Below are 6,149 nucleotides of genomic sequence, written 5' to 3'. Positions count from 1 at the left end.
TATCAAGTACCAGTAAGACTGCCTGCATATTTTTCTCTTTGGACTGGCAATGCTCCCTACCAAGGAGAAGTGATCAGAGAGCAGGATACAGAGTCCATGTCAGAGAGAGACTCTGCTCTCCTTACTAGGGACCCCACATGGAGACAGAGGTGCCTACAGGCTACTTCTGAGCAGGTGGTCTATGTCCTCTTCATGCATGGTCATTGGTTGGGGCATCAGTCTCTGTGGGCCCCCATGGACTCAGATTTTTTCGTGTTGTTGTTCTTTTGATGGAGCTTCTGTCCATTCTGGTTCCTTCAATTCTTCCACTCTTTCCTATGACTTCCTGCCCTCTGACCAAAGTGGTTGTGCGTCTTAACATATGCTTCAATCTCATGCTGGGTGGAGTCCTTCAGAGGACATTTATGAGAGGCTCCCATCCTAGTTCCTCTCTTCAACCATTTCCAGTGTCTATTATATTTGATATTCTGGATGAGAATTAAGCATCCTCCCTAGTGTCCTCCTTGTCATTTAACTTCTTTAGGTCTGTGTATTATATTATGATTATCTAGTATTTTGTTTTTCTTTCTTTTTTTCTATGTATATATGTATATTTGTAATTTTCTTCTTTTCTATGTTTGTATGTATTTATTTATTTCAATTTATTAATTATATATACAAATGAAGCTCCTTCCCTCAAGTCCTCTCAGTCCCACCCTTCCTTTCTCTTTCACCATATACCCTTCTTCCAGTGTACTCAAAGGGAGAGTTCTTCTCCTCTGCCATCTGCACATACTTAAGAAATCTCATCAGGACTCTCTGGATCCACTTCCTTGGTGGCCTAATAAGGCCACATCATGAGAGGCAAGTGATCAAAGAGCAGGCAATGGAATTCATGTCAGAGGCAGCCCCTGCTCCCCTTCTTGGGAACCCAGATGGAGACTGAGCTACCAATCAGTTACATCTGAGCAGGGGATCTTTGTCTTCCTCATGTATAGTTCTTGGTTAGTTCAGCAGTCTCTGCAGGACACCCTGGGCTCAGGAATTTTTAGCTTTGTTGGTGTCCTTGAGGGGCTCCTCTCCCCTCTGTGTGCTTCTCTACCCCACTTCTACCTTTAGACTTCTTTCTCTCTGCCCAAAGTTTGGCTGTGATTCTAAGCAACTGCTTCAATCCCCTGTTGGGTGGAGCCTTTCAGAGCACCTCCATCCTATTCCCTCTCTTCCACTACTTCTGGTGTTTATCCTGTTTGCCATTCTGAGTGAGATTTAAGCATCTTCCCTCTGGTCTTCCTTGTTTACTTTCTTGAGACCGGTAGACTTTAGTATGGTTATCCTATATTATTTGGTTAGTGTGTAATTGTAAGTGAGTGTCTTTCATGCATTTCTTTCTGTTTCTGTGTTGCCTCACTTTTGGTGATCTTTCCTATTTCCATCCATTTGTCTGCAAATTTCATGATTTCCTTATTTTTAATAGCCGAGTAGTATTCCATTGTGTAAATGTGCCACAATTTTTGTGTCCATTCCTCCATTAAGGGACATCTAGCTTGTTTCCAGATTCTGGCTATTACAAGTCAAGCTGCTATGAACATAGTTTAGTAAATGTCCTTGTTGTATGGTGGCACATATTTTGGCTTTATGCCCAGGAGTTATATAGCTAGATCCTGAAGTAGCACTATTCCCAAATTTCTGAGAAAGAGCCAGATTGATTTCCAAAATGGTTGTAGAAGTTTGCACTTCTACCAGCAATGGAGGAGTGCTTTCCTTTCTCCACATCCTCTCCAGCATGTGTTGTCACTTGTGTTTTTGGTCTTAGCCATTCTGATCTGTGGTTACATGGAATCTTAGAGACATTTTGATTTACATACATCTGTTGACCTGGGATGTTTGACATGTCTTTAAGTTTTTCTCCACCATTTGATATTCCACTGTTGAGCATTCTCTACTTAGCCGTGTACCCCATTTTTATTTGGGTTATTTAGTTTGTTGGTGTCTAGTTTCTTGAATTCTTTATATATTCTTGATATTAGTCCTCTGTCAGATGTAGAATAGGTGAAGATCTTTCCCCAGTGTTTAGGCTGCTGTTTTATTCTGTTGACAGTGTCCTTTGCTTCACAAAAACTTTTCAGGTTCAGGAGAGCCTATTTATTAATTGATGGTTATAGAGTCTGAGCTGTTGGTGTTCTGTTCAGGAAGTTGTCTCCTGTTCCAGTGAGTTTGAGGCTCTTCCCTACTTTTTCTTCCACCACATTTAGTGTGCCTAGTTTTATGTTGATCCACTTGCCCTTTAATTTTGTGCAGGGTAATAGATATAGGTCTATTTGCCTTTTCTACATGTAGACATCCAGTTAGAGCAGCACCATTTTTTTAAGATGCAATCTTTTTTTTTCCTTTTTATGTTTTGGCATCTTTGTCAAAAATCAGTTGTCTATAGGTTTTTGGGTTTATTTCTGGGTCTTTGATTCAATTCCATTAACCCACCTATCTGTTTCTATTTAATTATGATGTAGTTTTTATTTCTGTTGCTCTGTCATACAGCTTGAGATCAGGAATGGAGATACCTCCAGAAGATCTTTAATTGTAGAGGATTGTTTAGCTAGTTTTTTTTTTTTCCCCAATATAGTGTTCAGAATTTTTCTTTCAAGGTCTGTAAAGAATTCTGTTGGTAAATTGTGTTGGTATTGCATTGAATCTATAAAGTGATTTTGGTAAGATGGTAAGATGGTTATTTTTCCTACATTAATCGTACTGAGCCAGGTGTATGGTGGATCTTAACATCTTCTTTTATCATTAATTTCTTTTCAGAGACCTGAAGTGTTTTTTTTTTTTTTGTTGTTGTTGTTGTTGTTTTTGTTTTATACAAGTCTTTTACTTGCTTGGTTAGAGTATATACATTGTGGGTTTTTTGTGGGTGTTTTGAAGAGTATTGTTTCCGTAGTTTTTTTTCTCTGCCCATTTTTGTTTTGTATATAGGAAGGCTACTGGTTCTTTTGAGCCAATTTTGTGACCTGACACTTTTCTGGAGGTGTTTATCATCTGTAGGAATTCGCTGGTAGAATCTTTGTGTCACTCTAGATTATTATGATATTATATGCAAATAGTGATACTTTGATTTCTTTTTTTCTGAGTCCCCTTCCTCTTCTTTAATTGTCTTATATCTATAGCAAGGAATTCAAGTACTATGCTGAAGAGATATGATGATAGTTGGCAGCATTGCCTTATTTCTGATTTATTTGGGATTGATTTAAGTTTTCTCCATTTCATTTAATGTTGGATATAAGCTTGCTGTATATTGCCTTTATTATGTTTCTATGTGCCTTGTATACCTGATCTCTCCAAGACCTTAAACATGAATGGGTGATGGATTTTTGTCAAATGGCTTTTCAAAATCTAAGGAGATGATAATCTGTGTTTTTTTTCCTTTACATTGTTTATATATTAGATTACTTCGATGGATTTCCATACATTGAACTACCTCTGAATACCTGGGATGAAACTTACTTGATCATAGTGGAAGCTATCTTTCAACCAGTTTGTGAATATTTTATTGAGTATTTTTCTTCAAATATTGATAAGGGAAGTTGTTCTGAAATTCTCATTCTTTGAGGGGTCTTTGTGAGGTTTATGTATCAAGATGACTGTGGGTTCATAGAATGAGTTTGGTTATGTTCCTTCTGTTTCTATTTTGTGGAATAGTTGTAGAGTTTCAGCTCTTCTTTGAAGATCTGGTAGAATTCTCTGTTGAGATGACTGGCCCTGGGCTTTCTTTGGATGAGAGACTTTTGATGACTGCTGATATTTCCTTAGGGGATATAGGAGTATTTAATTCATTTACCTGATTTTGATTCAACTTTTTTTAGTGGAATCAATGAAGAAAATTATCCATTTCATTTAGATTTTCAAATTTTTGGGTGAATAGGCTTTTAAAATAAAACCTAATGAATTTTAGGATATCCTCATTGTTATTATGTCCCCCTTTTCATTTTTGTTTTGTTGATTTGAATAGTATCTTTCTGCCTTTTAGTTAGTTTGGCTAAGGGTTTGCCTATCTTTTGTTATTTTTCTCAAGAACTAGATCTTGTTTCTTGGTTTAGTTGATTCTTTGAATTGTTTTATTTGTTTGTAGTTTATTGATTTCAACCCTGAATTTGATTATTTCCAGCCATCTACTTTTTTTGGATGTGTCTGCTCCCCCCTTCCACCCCTTTTAGGGCTTTCAGGTCAGCTGTAAGTGTTTGTATAAGATGTTTGAATTTTTTTTAATTTTTAATTTTATTTTTATTAATTAGAGTTTATTCATTTTGTATCCCAGCTGTAGCCCCCTTCCCCATCCCCTGCCACTCCCACACTTCCTCCCTCTTCTTCCTAAAACCACCCTCCAGTCCAATGATAGGAGAGGTCCTCCTCCTCTTCAATCTGACACCTAGTCTATCAGGTGTCAGCAAGACTAACTTCTTTGTCTTCCTCTGAGGACTGGTAAGGCGGCTCCCCCTTCAGGTGGAGGTGATCAAAGAGCCAACCCATGAGTTCAGGTCAGAGAAGGTCCCTGTTCTTATTATTGGCGAATCCTCTTGGAAACTGAGCTGCTATGGGATACTTCTGTGCAGGGATTCTAAATTATCTCCATGCATAGTCCTCGTTTGGAAATTTTTTTTAATGCAGTTTATTCAGGAACCTTGAACAATCTTCTGACCCTGGGGAAAGCCAGCCCACAGCTTAAATAGCCTCTGGGTAGCCAACCCCAGTGTGCCACGTGGGCAATGCAGGTAGGTCCACATACACGGAAGCAAACCAGATTCACAGCCTTAGCCAAATATGGAGTTGTTTGTAACAGAGCACTCACCATCGGGAAGGTGGAAGGTGGAAACCAGCTCCATCTTTAAGGCGCAGCATTGCGCAGCTCTCTACAGTTCCCCATTTTTGTTTTAGACGCATCAGGCAAGAGTAGAGTTCTGATCTCTGATATTAGAAATAAATTGGGACTTTGTACCGATGTTCATTTAGGTGTCATCCACCCAAAGAGCATTGCTGCAGCCATGAATCATCTGAAGGAATGGGCGGGCATGGGAGCATTAGCAGGCCTTCTGGTGTGGGTCTCCTTGGTTTGCCTGTAGTATATATGCAAGATTAGAGTCTCACAACAGCGTAATGCAGCCATGACCATTCAGGCCTTTACAGCCATTGAAGCAGGACAGTCTCCCCAAGCATGGGAGCTAAAATGTTACGCTCAGGATGCGAGGATAAGCACTGCATTCAGGGTCAGCTGCTTTCAACCCAGAGAAGAGCATGTCTGATTGCATGAGGGTTGATGCCCCAGGTCCCGCCTCTGAGAAAAAGGAAATTTTATTTTTTATGAAGGCACTTGGTGTTACGCTCTTTCCTCTTAGCACTGTTTTCATTGTGTCCCATAATTTTGGGTAAGTTGTGACTTCATTTTCATTGAATTCTAGGAAGGCTTTAATTGTTTTCTTTATTTCTTCCCTGATCCAGCTGTCTTTGAGTAGAGAGCTGTTCAGTTTCCATGAGTGTGTATGCTTTTTGCTATTGCTGTTGATGTTGAGGTCCAGCTTTTGTCCATGGTGGTCAGATAGGATACAAGGGATTATTTCTATCTTTTTGTATATGTTGTGGCTTGCTTTGTGACAAACTATAAGATCTGTTTTGGAAAATTTTCTGTGATTTGCTGAGAAGAAGGTAAATTCTTTTGTTTGGGGGTGAAAAGTGTAGATGTCTGTTTGGTCCATTCATGACATCTGTTAGTATCATTGTTTCTTTGTTTAGTTTCTGATTTGTGGACCTTTCCTTTTATGTGAGTGTGGTGTTGAGTTCTTACACTATTAAAGTGTGGGGATCTATGTGTTGTTTAAGTTTTATCAATATTTCTTTTACAAATTTTGGTGCCCTTGTATTTGGGGCATAGATGTTCAGAATTGAGATGTTTTCCTGGTGGAATTTTCCTTTGATGAGTATGAGGAGGCCTTCCACATTCTTTTGATTAATTTTTGTTTAAAGATTATTTTATTAGATATTAGAATGGCTACTGCTGCTTCCTTTTTTCTTTTTTATTATTATTAATTTTTATTTTTTATATTAATCAGAGATTATTTACTTTGTATCCCAGCCTTGGCTCCTTCCCTCATTCCCTCCCAATCTCACCCTCCCTCCCTCATCTC

Source organism: Meriones unguiculatus, chromosome 5, assembly GCF_030254825.1.
Source record: "Meriones unguiculatus strain TT.TT164.6M chromosome 5, Bangor_MerUng_6.1, whole genome shotgun sequence".
NCBI lineage: Eukaryota > Metazoa > Chordata > Mammalia > Rodentia > Muridae > Meriones > Meriones unguiculatus.
The sequence above is the reverse complement of the archived record's forward strand: the minus strand, read 5'-3'. Positions refer to the sequence as shown.